At 37.6% G+C, this 18,834-nt stretch overlaps 1 protein-coding gene and 1 non-coding gene across 4 annotated transcripts in view; both read left to right on the top strand.

Moving 5' to 3' along the window:
* The window catches only part of ACYP2 (acylphosphatase 2), a 177,153-nt gene that overhangs the window by 129,933 nt on the left and 28,386 nt on the right, over positions 1-18,834 (top strand). The window lies entirely within an intron of this gene.
* LOC129540148 (U6atac minor spliceosomal RNA) lies at positions 12,136-12,259 on the top strand. The gene has a single exon (XR_008682606.2). It is a non-coding gene; the product is annotated as a U6atac minor spliceosomal RNA (small nuclear RNA).

Genomic DNA, 18,834 nt, shown 5'->3' with positions numbered 1-18,834 from the left:
TCATTTTAGGGGAGGACATCAGTGAACCAAGAGGCCTGGGTGGGAAGAATCACCATTGTGCATACTGAAATCACTGAAAGAAGTGAGAATAAGCCAATAGCTAGAATCCTTGAGAATGAAGGGGAAATGACATGAGCAGCAAGCATGCAGGGCATTAGGTGATCTAAACTGATGTCAGGAGATTTAAAGCTGGGTCTGTATTTTAATGTTAATTATCTAACATCACCACCTTTGGTTAAATTAGTTAGAAGGCAGGTACCTTTAGAATTTCATATTAACGTCACAGAGCCTGTATTATATATTTTTCCTTAAGGTGTTCAGAAGAAAGTCACATATATTAGCTGATCAAAAGTAAGAAATGTGTATTTTTTTTAATTGGAAAATTAGTAGTGATAATATTCTTTGAGTTCAGTGTGAAATATTATTCTCTTTGGGGGTCTTTTATTTTTCTTGTGTCCTGCAGTATGGACTAGAAACTGCTGAAAAGAACAAAATATGATTTTAATTTGGGGCTTGAAACACTCTGACTACAAAAAAATTTTTTAAGATGAGTAAAGAGAGCTAGTGGGCTTCCCTGGTGGCTCATAAAGAAGGTGCCTGCCAATCCAGGAGACCCAGGTTCGATCCCTGAGTTGGGAAGATTCCCCTGTAGAAGGAAATGGCAACCCACTCCAGTATTCTTGCCTGAGAAATCCCATGGACATGGAAGCCTGGCAGGCTACAGTACACAGGGTTGCAAAGAGTCGGACGTGACTGAGTGACTAAATAACAGAGAGCTAGTACAAAATCTCAACTAGAGACAGAAAGAAGAAAGAAGGGGGGCGGAAAAGAGAAAGGATAGAAAAGAAGAAACATGAGTAAAGAAAGAAGGTGGCTTTTTGAGGGGAGTACAGTTTAGCTACAAATCTGCACGTCATCGAATCATGAAGTGTTTAAAATTTCTGGGAAACAGAAACAGCATGATGTTTCAAAAAACTAAATATAAGATGAATGAAGAGAGCCTGTGAATTGTATAGTCTTATTTTTCTTTGACTCCTCAAATATTGTTGTTTGGTTCTTACTTGTTTTGAAAGGAATCTCTTTCTTGACCTAAATTCTTTAAACAAGTGTGTTTGTTTAGTGACTTAGCATACAGAAATATTGTTCTTCAGGCTAGGCCACCCAGTTTAGAAAGCCGAGGGCTTCAGTGCATTATGTTAAAGACTCAAAAGTGTATTAGTACACAAGAGAAGGAGATGTACACTTCATTAATTTCCTCTGTTTCCCAGAGAAAGACCATTAAATTGTGTTTGCAAAGGACATGGTAAAAAAGAAGTTTTGAGTGATTAACCAAGTAGCTTTATAGCTGAGGTCATCTCTGCTGCCTCATAGAAATAGCATATAAATATAGAGAAGTAGGGAGAAAATATCTGAGTTAACAGGTTGTGGGTAATGATTTACGCTGGGAAAGTTAATCATTATGATTTAGTGATTTTCTACCATTATAGCACTGACAGAAAGCAAATATACATTCCAGTGCCTAATGAAACTGTAAAGAGGCTGAGGTCTGTGTAGGGTGGGGGGTAGAGCCAGATGGCAGGGGGAACCAAATCAGCCAGGGACACACAGAGCTATTTCAAAAATTTAAAATATGAGTCAAAACACTATATAAAATGTTTATAATATCTAAATGTTAAACATACATAATCATTCTTGAGGTAAATTAAAAATAATGAAATTGATACTATAACAAATGAAGTTTAGTTAATCATGAAAAATTGAAATAATATTATTGGATCTTTTAAAAAATAGTGTGATTTTAAAAAGCAAAGTACACTGATGGGGTCATCATTGCAATACAAGTATAGTTTTGGGGTAGAAATTTCCAGCAGGTTTAAAAACTCAGACTCTATACTAGTTGTAGAATGGTGAACAGAGTTTTGTTCTAATTGCTGTTAGTGTTTCCTTCTTAGCTGTTATTTTAAAATAATTTCTCTTTTTGATTTTTTTCTTAAGGAACAGCGATATTTTTATGCTTTAGCATATTATATCCTCATTGCATCCTATGAACTAGATACTATTATTAGCCCCATTTTACAGATAGGTGAACTGAGGCACAGAAATAACAAGTAATTTGCTCACAGACACGTTGTTGTTCAGTCGCTCAGTTGTGTCCAGCTCTTTGCAACCCCATGGACTGCAGCACACCAGGGTTCCTTATCCTTCACTATCTCCACAGTTTGCTCAGACTCATGTCCATTGAATTGGTGAAGCTGTCCAACCATCTTATCCTCTGTCGCCCCTTCTCTTCCTGCACTTATCTTTCCCAGCATCAGGGTCTTTTCCAATGAGTCAGCTCTTCACATCAGGTGGCCTAAGTATTGGAGTTTCAGCTGCAGCACCTGTCCTTCCAGTAAGTATTCAGGGTTGATTTCTTTTAGGATTGACTGGTTTGATCTCCTTGCAGTCTAAGGGACTCTCAAGAGTCTTCTCCAGCACCACAGTTCGAAAGCATCAATGACATATAGTAAATTACAAAGTTGATAAATGAACCCAGATAACCAGACTCTAAAGCTCTTTCTGTTAAACATTACAGGGTATACTCTGAACTTTCCTCAGCCTCAATTTTCTCATCTATGAAATATGGTCAATAAGTCTTCTCTCTAGTGGTGGTTGTAACAAATATAATGTGGAGCTTGCGTAGGGAAGATGTTGGTGCTGCCTTTATCGGTTTCTGAATTGTTTAATCTTATAATGAGCATGAATTATTCATGTATTTTTTAATCAAGAAAAATATGTTAAGGCCTATCAGAGTGTGTGACACAGAGAGGCACCCAATTAAGTCATTATTATGTCTGAAAGCAAAGTCAGAGTTTCCGTTTAACTCAATAGGGATTTGTCATCTCCGGAAGCTCGGGTGCAAAGGGAAGAAATAAGATAGGGGAACAGCTAGAGGAGAATTCAGGTTACAGGTTTTTACTTGCCAGTGAGTAGAGCTTATACATCTTGAAGTAAGGGCTGAGAACCAATGGGAGGGACAGTGCATTGGTTGAGGCAAGTGGGAATTAACTGATGGAGCAAAGTCCCAAGGAATTTGGGGTGGGGGGGTGTCCTAGAACCTTGGATGAATTAACTTATTTTGGAGAAGATTAACAGTGACCTGTTAGTTGATAGGCCCCATTTTCTTTTTTTTTTAATTAATTTTTATTGGAATATAGTTGCTTTATAATGTTATGTTAGTTTCTATTGTACAGCAAAGAAGCCCCATTTTCTAAGGTAATAAAAATACCATTTTGGAAAATGAGAAGGGAATTTAAAAATAAATCTATGGTTTTCCTTATTTATCTACCTGGTTCTGGGGGCTGTGAGAATAAGTTTTCTGAAAAGGAGACATTAGTTTATTTTTCCATTTGTGGCTTGCAATGGTAGAATGACCACTGGCAAAAGAATATCTTTTCAAGCAGCTTCCCTTGGTGTAGGTCAGGGGGCAGCAAGAGGAGTTATTTCTGCAGCTGGAAAAAAGGTTCAGAGCTGTCTTCCTGGAGTCGGCTCTCATTTCATAGTCTAAAATAGATGTGAAATACTGTGCTATTTGGGAATCAGGGCCTATTCATTTTAAGCACATCTGTTGGTAGCTGTTGAAATTCAAATAAAATCAAATAAAGTCCAAGTAATGTTCATGTTACACTTATCAATTTCAAGGAGTGTTAAAAAACACATATACAGAAAACCTACACTCCAGTCATTGACAACTAAAGACACAACTTGGAAAGCTTTGATTTTCTGCCAACCACAGCTACTTTGAACCTGAGCCACCACATTTTAATTCCTTTAAAATGCCCCTTCTTCCCTACTTGAACTTTTCAACTGAGATTCATTTTCATTTCAAAAGTTTAAATATGAACTGTATCAAATAGTTTGTTATTTTGATTCTGATGATTCCACAGTCTTCAGTAGTGAAATGAGGTGGTTAGACTACTAAACTCATAAAGCCAAGACTGAATGAATGCATTTTTCTGTCTTCTCTCCAATTTTAGTAAATAAAAAATTTCAGTTAGGTGCTGTGATTAAGGAAATTTTGTATCTCTATCAATTTATACATGACTCCAATCCATAAGGGATTTAAGGCATCTTTAAAAAGGCAAACACAAGACAGAAAAATAAGGGAAATTCTTTTTTTCAATTAAGCCATGACTCTCTGATAACAAGATCTGACCTATCAAATGTATTGAAAGAAATAGAGTCATTTTAAGGTTGTGAGTTGTAGTTTTTTCTTAAGAGTTAAAATTTTGATTAGTGTTTCAGGTACCATATTTATATGTCTTTACATGGGAGTTTACAGTGTTCCAAGTAGGTATAACACCCAAGTACATTACATAAATTAGCTCCTTTAGTTTAAACCTCATAATTACCTTATGAAGTATTATTATTTCCATCTTATAGATAAAATAAGTTTCCAAGGTTTACAAATAAGTAATTTGCCCAAAGTCACATAACTGAGTCAGGATTCAAATCCATGTCTGTTATTCTGAGTTATTAGCTCAACAAACTGTGGAAAATTCTTCAAGAGATGGGAATACCAGACCACCTGACCTACCTCCTGAGAAATCTGTATGCAGGCCGAGAAGCAACAGTTAGAACTGGACATAGAACAACAGGCTGGTTCCAAATCGGGAAAGGAGTACATCAAGGCTGTATATTGTCATCCTGCTTATTTAACTTACATGCAGAGTACATCATGCAGAATGCTGAACTGGATGAAGCACAAGCTGGAATCAAGATTGCTGGGAGAAATATAAGAAACCTCAGATATGCAGATGATACCACCCTTATGGCAGAAAGTGAAGAAGAATTAAAGAGCCTCTTGATGAAAGAGGAGAGTGAAAAAGTTGGTTTAAAGCTCAACATTCAGAAAACTAAGATTGTGGCATCTGGTCCCATCACTTCATGCCAAATAAATGGGGAAACAGTGGAAACAGTGAGAGACTTTATTTTTTTGGGCTCCAAAATCACTGCAGATGGTCACTGCAGCCATGAAATTAAGACACTTACTCCTTGGAAGGAAAGTTATGACCGACCTGGACAGCATATTAAAAAGCAGAGACATTACTTTGCCAACCAAGGTCCGTCCAGTCAAGGCTATGGTTTTTCTAGTAGTCATGTATGGATGTGAGAGTTGGACTGTAAAGGAAGCTGAGTGCTGAAGAATTGATGCTTTTGAACTGTGGTGTTGGAGAAGACTCTTGAGAGTCCCTTAGACTGAAAGGATATCCAACCAGTCCATCCTAAAGGAAATCAGTCCTGAATATTCATTGGAAGGACTGATGCTGAAGCTGAAACTCCAGTACTTTGGCTAGCCGATACGAAGAACCGGCTCATTTGAAAAGACCCTGATTCTGGGAAAGATTGAAGGTGGGAGGAGAAGGGGACAACAGAGGATGAGATGGTTGGATGACATCACCGACTCAATGGACGTGAGGTTGAGTAAACTCCGGGACTTGGTGATGGACAGGGAGGCCTGGCATTCTGCAGTCCATGTGGTCGAAAAGAGTTGGACATAACTGAGCAGCTGAACTGAACTGAAATCTAAATTATGCCTTATACTCAGGAGGCTGTGAAAGAGAAGATCAAAGACTATAAAAATAAATAGAAATATACTAGAAGTTACAAAAAGTGAATTCACATGAAAAAGGAGACATTTGTCCAAATCCAGGCAAAGTTTTAAAGCAAGTATTATGGTAAAAATACAGCATTAGGAAGGAAGACAAACAGTATCAACAGCACAGAACAAGGCTCCACAGACAAAGGTGGCAGAATCTCACACTCCATTCTCAGGATGTGTCCTTGCGTTCTCTAGTGCCTTTGGGAAACATGAGTGCTCTCTGGAGGGTTCTGGAGCAGTAAAAGATCCTTACTCTAGGAAGCTTAATAACTTACCATTCGACCCTAATACTATAGTTTCTTCTAACTCTGTGCTTTCATCTGTATGTTGAAAAATACAACCAGTGTTAGAATCTGTAATGTTTAATAACTAGTTTTGTTCACCTATTAGTATAGGGGTTTCCTTATTCCTTCTCAATTTACAGAAAAATTATTACCCATGATTACACTATCCTTTGTCAATAGTAATTTTCATTGTTGCCCTTTTTGATGTGTATTATAAAGCGGAATTATTATTTGACTCCTTCCACCATTAAATAATAACATTTTTAAGTTTTCATAATTACAATTCTAATGACTATATAAGTCTATTGAATTGTTATTTATATTGGGGATTTTTTTTGTTTTCAGTATTTTGCTATTATAAATATTCTAAGACGTGATTAATGTATACAATTTACTTGTATTTCTTCATAAGTGATTTGTATGTTTATATACTTTGACTATCTCTTGAGGTTTTAACATTTTTGAAAATTTGCCTAAGTTTTTTATATATTATATATACTACTGTTCTATCATGATCAATACAGATACTTCCAATTATGTTTCTCTTCTTTTAATTTTGTTAGTTTTTTATGTTAGAACCATTGTTTTACTTGATGTTGTTGAGCTATTTATTTTTTCCTTTGTGATTTTCTTTACTGCCCTAAGCTTTTCAAAGATACTGTTCCTCTAAAGATTTCATTAATATTTGATTTTTTTCCTCATAGCTCTGCTAAGAATTAAAGCTAATATTTACTCTTTTTAATCCACTAAAAGCTTACCCTTGTAATGTGTTATAAGAGCTTATCTAAATCACTTTTTGTTTTGTGTTTGTTTGCCAGTTACCCTGGCAATTATTAAAGTATAATTAGACAATTAGGAAATAGAATTAGGCAATTATTAAATAAATATTATCTTAATTATGATAGTTATATGATACATTAAATTTATTTCTTTATGTCCCACACTTCTTTAATCATTTAATTATTATACTTTGTTTTACGATTTCCTGGGAACTAAATCAGCGTCATAACTTATGGCTTGTTAATGCAGAATTTTAACATCTAACAAATAGTAAATTTTACTTGGTAAAATTTGTGTGCCTATGATAACAATATATATCTCAATTTGCTCATCTTGTTTTATACATTCTAATATACCTTTATAGTTTTCTTTACATATGGCTCATAAGTCTTTAAATCTTCTTTATAAATGTCGTAGGCAATTCTGTTAAATTTATCCATCCCATCTCTTTTTCTTTTTTTGGAATGAAATTTATTTCCTTTTTATTATGTTATTGAACTGGCTATTAAGTTATTGAACTTAAAGGAAAGCATCTAATTATGGTAAATTCATTATAAACCCAGTCACATTGATAAACTCATGGGATAATAAGTTTAAACAGATTTCTTAGGACTTCTATACATGTAGTGCTTTCTGCAAATAAAGAGTTTTATCTCTCCCTTTAATGTATCATTCCAAAGTGAATAACAGTTTCCTAAATAGTAGTTTCCATTTGTGTATTAAATGGCTGAGCATTAGGCTGAGAGAGAGACTTGCATCCTTCTATCAGGAGACTTGAATCCTACTGTCAATTCCTCAACTAAGAGAGCCATCTAGCAAGCACCTTCTGTGGGTCAGGCACCATAGTGGGCACTTTTCATAGTCCATCTTGCCTAAGGCTTAGAATAGATATACTATTAAGTATCATAGGTAAGGGAACTGAAGTTTAGCAGGTATAGAAGGCTGGCCTATTTGAGGCTCTCAAGAGCATTGAGAAATGGAATATTGAAGTGTCTACAATGGCACCCCACTCCAGTACTCTTGCCTGGAAAATCCCATGGACGGAAGAGCCTGGTAGGCTCCAGTCCATGGGGTTGCTAAGAGTCAGACACGACTGAGAGACTTCACTTTCACTTTTTGCTTTCATGCATTGAAGAAGGAAATGGCAATCCAGTGTTCTTGCCTGAAGAATCCCAGGGACAGGGGAGCCTGGTGGGCTGCTGTCTATGGGGTCTCACAGAATTGGACACGACTGAAGCGACTTAGCAGCAGTAGCAGCAGCAACTATGGTAGTCTGCGTGTAAAAGGCCATGGTTTGTGGTTCCGGAGTCCTTGACCTGGCAGGTTTTTCACTCCCTGTAGAGTCCTGGCAACTGAACTTTAGTCAAGGGCCTGAGAAACTAGGGAGGCATGGAGAAGGTGCATTAGCTTGCTTTCATCCTTATCTTGTACGTACACTTCACACTTCCTGCTTCCAGGTCACACAGTAAACGTGAGTGAAAGCAGTCCTGGAGGAAGTCTGTGTTACTCTTCTCACCAGTTCAATCCAGATCAGCCTTTTGAGGTCTGGCTCAGCTCACTGGGTTAAGTAATTTGCCCAGTATCATCAGTGAGTAATGGATAAGTGGCTTGCTCCATAGCCAGTGGTCTTGTCATTTTCCCAGTGATTCTATGCCAGGGGTGTGGCTTGGGCAGGTCATTTCACCTTTCTGCCGTAATTCCCTCATCTGTACAAAGCAAGAGTCAGATAATGATCCAGTTCTGACAGGCAGACTGTTGTTGAATACATCTTTTACTCTTCTTCAAGACTGTAAATTCCTCAAGGACAAACTATACTTTCCATGTTCTTGAATCACTCTTATTACTTTGCACATGACAAATGCTCAATGAATATTTGTTGATGCAGAATGAATGCATTGATCAATCAACTGAAGACAAGAGTCTTAATGCTTTGCTCACAGGAGATCTTCAGTGCTAGAACACAGGTTCCTGTAGGGTCATTTCACACTGCAATTGTGGAATTTTTTTATAATGATAGCATTTGTCATGAACCTCTTTATAAGAAAATGCTTAGCAGGGGTCAGCTTGTCTTCATCTGAAAAGAACAACTGAGGTTAGGAAAGCAAAAAAGCCTAGAAAGGATTCAGGTTGGGAACTGTGGTAAGAAGACTGTCCCTCTGACAAAGCTGCTTTGGCTGTTTTTATCTTTGTGCCACTGTCTAGCAACAATATGACAAAACTGTGACTATTCAAATGTAATCAAACTGGAGCCTGTCCAGAATCAATTCTGAGTAAATGATGAACTGTGGGGAGCAAATCTTAATATCTTAATATTAAAATCTGTTAAATCTTAATATCTCTGGGCATGCAATAGAAAATTACCAAATATTATGTTCCTGTAATTTAAACACAGTGTTTCAAATGTACCCTTAAAAGATACAATTATATTACTTGCATATTAATTAATAGCATGTTCTCTTTTTATGCCAAAAAATAAAAAAATTCCAAAGGAAGCTACCCAGCCTTGAGGAGGCATAGAATCTGTGGATTTTGTAATTACTGATGTTAAACTTAAAATCTCATTGAAGTTATTAGTTAATATTTCTAAATCTTTATGTCTGAAAACTTCTGAGCAGATGTCCCAACAACCTTCTTGCCACCTCTCCATTCCCAGCCAAAGAGGGGAGGAAGAGGAGACCTATTTATTTGTGGAAGAAAAACAGGAATTTGCAGTATGCACACGTGTCTGGCTTTGTCTCTTGAGCTTCACAAAGACCAGCATCATACTGAACTATAGAATTACTGTTGTCTGAAATTAAAAGAGAAATCTAGGGAAATTAAATATTTTTGTCAAAAATTACTGAAATGTCAAAAATTTTAAACTAAGCTTTTATATATTAATAAAAGGAAGCATATGGAGGGAAAAGCTATAAGGAGTCAGTTTTTTATGAGCCTCAGTATTGCTGGAAAAGAAAACATTACAGAGACCAGACCAGTTTCTCTAACATGGATACAAAGGAGAATGACGTCATCATAGCAGCAGGTTTGTACTGCCACAGTAAAGATCATTGATGGTGCTTTCCATATCCTTTAACTAAACCAAAATACCAGCATTCAGTTGCAACCTGAGAAACAGGCAATAAAGTCACAAATGACTTTACTTTCTTCTTTTTTTTTTTTTACATATTACACTTTGTAATAGTGTTTAGTTTTATTGTCCCAGAACAGGAAAAGGAAAACATCATGTTAATTAAATTTTGGTAGTAACTTATTCATCATGTGCATAATTTTTACATTATCAACAAGAAGAGGTACAGGGCTCAGTTATAGAAAATGCCATGGCAACCTGAACTGAGATGGTCCTGAATTCTCTAGACTTCTTTCAGGCTTCCTAATATTAAAGTTCTGTGCAAGGTAAGATATGAAAGAAGGAAAAAAAAAAACCTCATTATCTAAACAACCTTGATCTGAATAAATATACCGATAACTTTTATCTCTGTGCTAGAACAGCGTGACTCCACCAGACCTCAAGGATTTCCTGTGGACCAAGTTCCAAGTTCTAGAGTGGTTGTCTAGTTCCCCCTCCCACCCTTTCTTCATTGGAATCCTGCCAGATGATACTATGCAAAAGTGATAAAGTCACTTCAAACATTTTTAAGGAGGCTCATGACTGTGTATATATAACTGTGGAAAGGTTGATGAGTCACAAAATACTACAGACGGTAAAGAGTCTGCCTGCAACGCAGGAGATGCAGGAGACAGGGGTCGACTCCTGGGTCAGGAAGATGCCCTGGAGAAGGGAATGGCAACTAACTCCAGTATTCTTGCCTGGGAAATCCCATGGACAGAGGAATCTGGCAGGGCTATAGTCCATGGGGTTGCATAGAGTCGGACACGACTGAATGACTAACACACACAAAGTTTATTTTGACCTTGAGTTAAAAGGATCCAGCTCTACTGGGAATATTAGGAATAATATTAGGAAGCCTGGCATTTTCTCTACTGGGAATCCATTCAGTGAAACCACCTCATGTCTCCAGTTCTCAGTGAAAAAGCAGGGCTTAGCATTGAGATCGGAGAAGGCAATGGCAAGCCACTCCAGTACTCTTGCCTAGAAAATCCCATGGATGGAGGAGCCTGGTAGGCTGCAGTCCGTGGGATCGCTAAGGGTCGGACACGACTGAGCGACTTCACTTTCACTTTTCACTTTCACACATTGGAGAAGGAAATGGCAACCCACTCCAGTGTTCTTGCTTGGAGAATCCCAGGGACGGGGGAGCCTGGTGGGCTTCCGTCTAAGGGGTCACACAGAGTCGGACACGACTGAAGTGACTCAGCAGCAGCAGCAGCAGCAGCTACTGGCTGACTTCATTGGGGCTGCTCTTCTTTATTGACTCAAGCTAAATTTCAGATCAGCCCTTGAATTATGTGAGCTCAGCTATATTCTCTAAAAGAGAGCCAGGCCAGTGTGAAGCTGGATCCGAGTTTACTTATTCAGTAACATCTGGCTCCTTGGATCTCATCATCTGTTGTGTATCTCACCATGTCACCCCCAACCACAGGAAACTGAGGATCAGCTTTGTGGGACTGTGTGACAGAGGTAGCACTCTCATAAATATATTTTTAACAGATCTAAATTTTTTAAGTAAACTAATACCACTTGACTATTTTTAACTTCTTATTTTAGATCAGGAAAGAAAACCATTTTAAAAACATTTTCCCTAAAAATCTTGGAATAAGATAGGAATAGGGACATCTTCTCATGCTTTATTTTGGCAAGTGTTTCCTGAGGCTCTCACCAGGAGAGGCTGACGGCTCTCAGAGTGTGGAGCAGCCATGTAGGGATTTAACAATAACAATCCTCTTTCTAAGGATACGAAGCTCTGGAAAATGAGCAGATTGATAGAATCTAGTGTATTAAGTGAATTCCATTTAAGAGAATTTGGCATGTCAGCCTGTGCTGTTTTATAATGAACATCCAAGCCCTGCCTGATTTGTCTAATAGAGTATTTATAAAGGACAAAGTAAGTTCCAATTTAATGTAATTTCTTATTAATATTTAGTCAAAGTAAAATGCAACATTAAGCATATTACTATATTCATTATAGCAGTTTACATAGCAGTTGCTGTGGGTTCTGTATTTGTATATCATACATCTTTTTCTGGAAAAAAAAATTGAAGCTGAAACTTAAATAGCTTACATGTTTGCTCTTTTTTTATCCTTCATAGGAGAAATTTCTTTATAGAAATTATAAATATCTAGGTAAACTGCTTTTAGTATTTACTCCCTCTAATCTATCCTCTACAGGCAGCTTGACTCTTCATTCAGAAATACAACTCGGTTCTCATCTTTACAGAAAAAATTCTACATCCTTAGCAAGCTGTACAAGACCCTCCACCATCTAGCCACAGCCTCACTAATCTATTTTAATCTATAAGAATCTCCCACTTGTGTTGTATGAAAGGAACTTTAGCACACTCTCCTAGACAAGAATGGAAGAGGCCCTTGGGCCTCACAACATCCATATGGTTAAGGCATTGCCACCTACTTTGTGGCATCTAACAACTACTGTTTAAAGAAAAAACAGTCTCCTACTCAAAATGTCTGGTGTCTCCATATTGTTGGTTTGGGTACTTTAACTACCATTTTCCTTTGTTAATAACACATCATAAATATGTTAGTCTAACAGTTTTTCAATATTATACGACTTATTTACACACAGGGAAAAATCACTCCTTATTACCATGTTGGAGTTAACATGGGTGCTTCCCTGGTGACTCAGATGGTAAAGAATCTGCCTGCAATGTAGGAGACCCAGGTTCAACCCCTGGGTGGGCAAGATCCCCAGAGAAGGGAATGGTTACCCAATCCAGTATGCTTGCCTGGAGAATTCCATGGACAGAGGAGCCTGGTAGGGCTACGGTCCATGGGATTACAAAGAGGCAGACGTGACTGAGCGACTAACACACATCTTTACCTATAATACACCTTTGGAGAGACAACACCATTGGTAAAATACTGCATAGTAGTTAACTCTGGATGTCATTACTTCCCAAGAAGAGACATTGCCAATAAAATTTCAGCATTCATTGTACTGACTTTGATCACAATTTATATTTTGATCTGTGTTCGGATTGTTCTTTCCCATAGGAAAGGGAAAAAAAGTTTTCTCTTCGGCATTTTTCAAACACATTTATAATCTTTTTATTAATTTAAAATTGATACATATCCATTGGAGAATTTTGAAAATAATTTGAAAACGAGAAAAGAAAAAAAACTGCCCATATTTCAGGAGTTACCATTACCACTTTGTACATCTTTCAGATATTTTTCCATGTATATTTTCCTACAAAAGTGAAGTCATACTATACATCTTGTTTTGCAACTTGCTTTTAAAAAACAATACCATATTACAAACATCTTTATTAATAAAAATTCATCTTAATAATTGTAACAGCTAGTCGTCCTTTATATGGAAATACAGTCATGTACTTAACATTCCTAATTATTGGACATTTAAATTGCTTGAACTATTTTCTTGTTACATACAATGGACATTCTTGAGGCAAAATCTTTACCTATATCCTCAGTGATACTTTAGGATGAGAATCACTGAGTCACATTTTAAAAAGTAATTTTTATTACAGTATAGTTGATTTACAGTGTTAGTTTTTGCTGTACAGCAAAGTGAATCAGTTATACATATATCCATTCTTTTTAAGATTTTTTTCCCACGTAGGTTATTATAGAGTACTGAGTAGAGTAGGATGCTACCCGTCCTTGTTGGTTCTCTGTCTTATCTATAGTAGTGTGTATGTCAGTCCTACTCTCCCAATTTATCCCTCCCCTTCCTTTTCTGCCTGGTAACTGTCGGTTTGTTTTCTACATCTGTGACTCTATTTCTGCTTTCTAGGTAAATTCTTTTGTACCTTTTAAAAAATTTTCCATTCCGTTCCATCGCTCAGTCATGTCCGACTCTTTGCGACCCCATGGACTGTAGCCTACCAGGCTTCTCCGTCCATGGGATTCTCCAGGCAAGAATACTGGAGTGGATTACCATTTCCTTCTCCAGGGGATCTTCCCGACCCAGGGACTGAACCCAGGTCTCCCGCATTGGAGGCAGACGCTTTAACCTCTGAGCCACCAGGGAAGCCCTCAAATAAACAGTATCATATATTTGTCTTTATCTAACTTCATTTAGTATAACAATCTCTAGGTCCATCCATGTTAATGCAAATGGCATTATTTTGCCCCTTATTTATTTATTTCTGGCTGTGCTGGGTCTTCGTTGCCGCGTGGGCCTTTTCTCTAGTTGTGGCGAGTGGGGGCTACTCTCTAGTTGCAGTGGACGGGCTTCTCATTACGATGGCTTCCCTTGTTGCAGAGCTCAGGCTCTAGGCATGCAGTCTTCAGTAGCTACAGTACCTGTGTCCAGTAGTTGCAGCTCCCGGCTGTAGAGCACAGACTCAGTAGTTGTGGCACATGGGCTTAGTTGCTCCACAGCATGTGGGATCTTCCTGGACTGAGGATCAAACTCGTGCACTAGTAGGTGGATTCTTTACCACTGAGCCACCAGGGAAGCCCTATTTCGTCCCTTTTTATGGCTGAGTAACATTCCATTGTATATATATGTACAATATCTTCTTTATCCATTCCTCTGTCAATGGACATTCAGGTTGCTTCCATATCTTGCCTATTGCAAATAGTGCTGCAATGAACAGCGGAGTGCACATATCTTTTCAAATTGTGGTCTTCTCTGGATATATGCCCAGGAGTGGGATTGCTGAGTCATATGGTAGTTCTGTATTTATTTTTTTAAGGAACTTCCATACTGTTCTCCATAATGGTTGTACCAATTTACACTATAAGAGGGCTCTCTTTTCAGCACACCGTCTCCAGCATTTATTGTTTATAGGTTTTTTGATGATGGCCATTCTGACCAGTGTGAGGTTGTCACATTTTATTTATCTAATTAGACAATACATGCAAGATGTAAAAAAATTCTAAAGGAACAATAGGATATTCAGTGAAAAATAAGCCTCCCTCTTGCTTTTCTTCTAGATATTCTTCTCCCTCCTCGGGGGTAGTACTTTTAGTAATCTTCATTTATTTTCACAGAATATTTCATTCATTTATAAACTTTTACATATAAATCATCTAGTATGCATAGTAAGAGATTAGTAAAATGATTTCAATAGTGAAATTTGTTTTATAATTTTATATATGCTAGATAATCATAGGATAACAGCTGATCTTTCAACAGAAACTCTTCAGGCCAGAAGGGAGTGGCAAGACATACTTAAAGTGATGAAAGAAAATACCCTACAGCCCAGATTACTATACCCAGCAAGGATCTCATTCAAATATGAAGGAGAAATCAAAAGCTTTATAGACAAGCAAAAGCTGAGGGAATTCAGCATCACCAAACCAGCTCTCCAACAAATGCTAAAGGATCTTCTATAGACAGGATACAAAGAAAGAGTGTATAAACTTGAACCCAAAGCAATAAAGAAAATGGCTATGGGATCGTACTTATCAATAATTACCTTAAATGTAAATGGGTTGAAATTTTCAAAAAGGCTAGGAAAAAATTCTCATAGCCATCAATAGTTCAGTGTTGAGTTCATGAATAGTTTTTAAGTTTGGGACAAACTGTAATATTTGCTATTTGAAGTACTATTTGTAACTGGCATATTACGATGTAACATTGGTCTTCATTTCCATCTTAAAACGCCTAAAAATGCCTAACAGGTTTTTAGATTTGTGAATTTTAGTTGAAATGTATTTTACGATGTTACTAAACCTGCAGAAATATTGAAATATTTCAGAGAACTTATTCACTGTACATTTAATTTATTTTATTTATAAAAGTTATGAACTGTAGAAAGTTTTACTTGTTGGGTCAAATGCTTGTTGCTTCAAATGCTTGTTGCATTTGAAGTGCTAGTTACAAGAAAATCAAATACCTTCAATGTATAAATGCTATTAAGTTTTTAAAGGACTCTGGAGCATAAGTAAGTTTGTTTAAAGAAATTTAGTCTGTTCTACTTGAAAAAAATAAATAAATAAAATTGGAAAAAAAAATAAAAAAAAAGAGTGGTGTCATCTGCATATCTGAGGTTATTGATATTTCTCCTGGCAATCTTGTTTCCAGCTTGTGCTTTCTCCAGCCCAGCGTTTCTCATGATGTACTCTGCATATAAGTTAAATAAGCAGGGTGACAATATACAGCCTTGACGTACTCCTTTTCCTATTTGGAACCAGCCTGTTGTTCCATGTATAGTTCTAACTGTTGCTTCCTGACCTGCATATAGGTTTCTCAAGAGGCAGGTCAGGTGCTCTGGTATTCCATCTCCTTCAGAATTTTCCAAAATTTATTGTGATCCATACAAAGGCTTTGACATAGTCAATAAAGCAGAAATAGATGTTTTCCTGGAACTCTCTTGCTTTTTCAATGATCCAGCAGATGTTGGTAATTTGATCTCTGGTTCCTTTGCCTTTTCTAAAACCATCTTGAACATCTGGAAGTTCACGGTTCATGTATTGCTGAAGCCTGGCTAGGAGAATTTTGAGCTCCGTATTATCACTTAATTTAGATTATACTTTCTATAACTGTTGTTGTTTTTTAGTTGCTAAGTCATGTCTATCTCTTTGGGACCCTATGGACTGTAGCTTGCCAGGCTTCTCTGTCCATGGGATTTCCCAGGCAAGAATACTGGAACTGGTTGCCATTTCCTTCTCCAAGGGATCTTCCCAACCCAGAGAAAGAACCTGTGTATCCTGCATTAGCAGGTGCATTCTTTACTGCTGAGCCACCAAGGAAACCTCAGTTCAGTTCAGTTCAGTTCAGTCGCTCAGTCGTGTCCGACTCTCCGCGACCCCATGAACCACAGCACGCCAGGCCTCCCTGTCCATCACCAACTCCCGGAGGTCACTCAAACTCATGTCCACAGAGTCGGTGATGCCATCCAGCCATCTCATTCTCCGTCGTCCCCTTCTCCTCCCGCCCCAACCTTTCCCAGCATCAGAGCCTACTTTTATATAATATCATTTATCAACTGCTGTTAATAATTTTATCTTTGTTGGACACTCTTAAGACTTAAAATTTTTTTTTATTGGAGAATTGCTTTGCAGAATTTTGTTGTTTTCTGTCAAACCTCAACATGAATCAGCCATAGGTATACATATATCCCCTCCCTTTTGAACCTCCCTCCCATCTCCCACCCCATCCCACCCCTCTAGATTGATACAGAGCCCCTGTTTGAGTTTTCTGAGCCATACAGCAAATTCCTGTTGGCTATATATTTTACATATATTAATGTAAGTTTCCATGCTACTCTTCATACATCTCACCCTCTCCTCCGCTCTCCCCATGTCCATAAGTCTATCCTCTATGTCTGTTTCTCCATTGCTGCCCTGTAAATAAATTCTTCAGTACCATTTTTCTAGATTCCATATATATGCTCAGTTGTGTTCGACCCTTTGTGACCCCATGGACTATAGCCTACCAGGCTCCTCCTTCCATGGGATTTTCCAGGCAATAGTACTGGAGTGGGTTGGCATTTCCTTCTCCAGGGGATCTTCCCAACCCAGGGATCAAACCCAGGGCTCCTGCATTGCAGACAGACGCTTTACCCTCTGAGCCATCAGGGAAGTCCTATATATGCATTAGAATACGATTATTTATCTTTCTCTTTCTGACTCACTTCACTCTGTATAACAGGTTCCAGGTTCATCCACCTCATCAGAACTGACTCAAATGCATTCCTTTTTATGGTTGGGTAATATTCCATTGTGTATATGTACCGCAACTTCTTTATCCATTCATCTGTTGATGGACATCTAGGTTGCTTCCATGTTCTAGCTATTGTGAATAGTGCTGCAGTGAACAATCGGATACATGTGTCTTTTTCGATTTTGGTTTCCTCAGGGTATATGCCTAGGAGTGGGATTGCTGGGTCATATGGTGGTTTTATTCCTAGGTTTTAAGGAATCTCCATATTGTCTTCATAGTGACTATCAATTTACATTCCCACCAACAGTGCAAGAGTGTTCCCTTTTCTCCACACCCTCTCCAGCATTTATTGTTTGTAGACATTTTGATGGTGGCCATTCTGACCGGTATAGTTTTGATTTGCATTTCTCTAATAATGAGCGATGTTGAGCATCTTTTCATGTGTTTGTTAGCCATTTGTATGTCCTCTTTGGAGAACTGTCTAAGTTTTCCCCACTTTTTGATTGGGTTGTTTGTTTTTCTGGCATTGAATTGTATGAGCTGCTTGTATATTTTGAAAATTAATCCTTTGTCAGTTGTTTCATTTGCTATTATTTTCTCACATTCTGAGGGTTGTCCTTTCACCTTACTTATAGTTTCCTTTGCTGTGCAAAAGCTTTTAAATTTAATCAAGTCCCACTTGTTTATTTTTGCTTTTATTTCCATTACTCTAGGAGGTGGGTCATAGAGGATCTTGCTTTGATTTATGTCATCAAGTGTTCTGCCTATGTTGTCCTCTTAAGAGTTTTATAGTTTATGGTCTTACATTAGGTCTTTAATCCATTTTGAGTTTATCTTTGTGTATGGTACTAGGAATTGTTCTAATTTCATTCTTTTACATGTAGCTGTCCAGTTTTCCCAGCACCATTTATTGAAGAGGCTGTCTTTGCCCCATTTTATATTCTCGCCTCCTTTGTCAAAAATAAGGTACCCATAGGTGCATGGGTTTATTTCTGGGCTTCTATCCTTGTTCTATTGGTCTATATTTCTGTTTTTGTGCCAGTACCATACTGTCTTGATGACTGTGGCTTTGTAGTATAATCTGAAGTCAGAAAGGTTAACTCCTCCAGCTCCATTCTTCTTTCTCAGGACTGCTTTGGCTGGGTGGGGTCCTTTGTATTTCCATATAAAATGTGAAATTTTTTGTTCTAGTTCTGTGAAAAATGCCATAGGTAATTTGATAGGGATCACATTGAATCTCTAGATTTCATTTGGTAGTATGGTCATCTTCACAATATTGATTCTTCCTACCCAGAAACATGGAATATCTCTCCATCTGTTTATGTCGTCTTTGATTTCTTTCATTAGTGTCTTATAATTTTCTCTATAAGCAAGTATTCTCTGTATAGTTCTTTTGTCTCCTTCAGTTCAGTTC

The sequence above is a fragment of the Moschus berezovskii genome, chromosome 11 (genome assembly GCF_049115385.1).
Source record: "Moschus berezovskii isolate FMDL1 chromosome 11, NW_MosBer_1.0, whole genome shotgun sequence".
Lineage (NCBI taxonomy): Eukaryota > Metazoa > Chordata > Mammalia > Artiodactyla > Moschidae > Moschus > Moschus berezovskii.
This window is presented reverse-complemented; position numbering and strand designations above follow the sequence as displayed.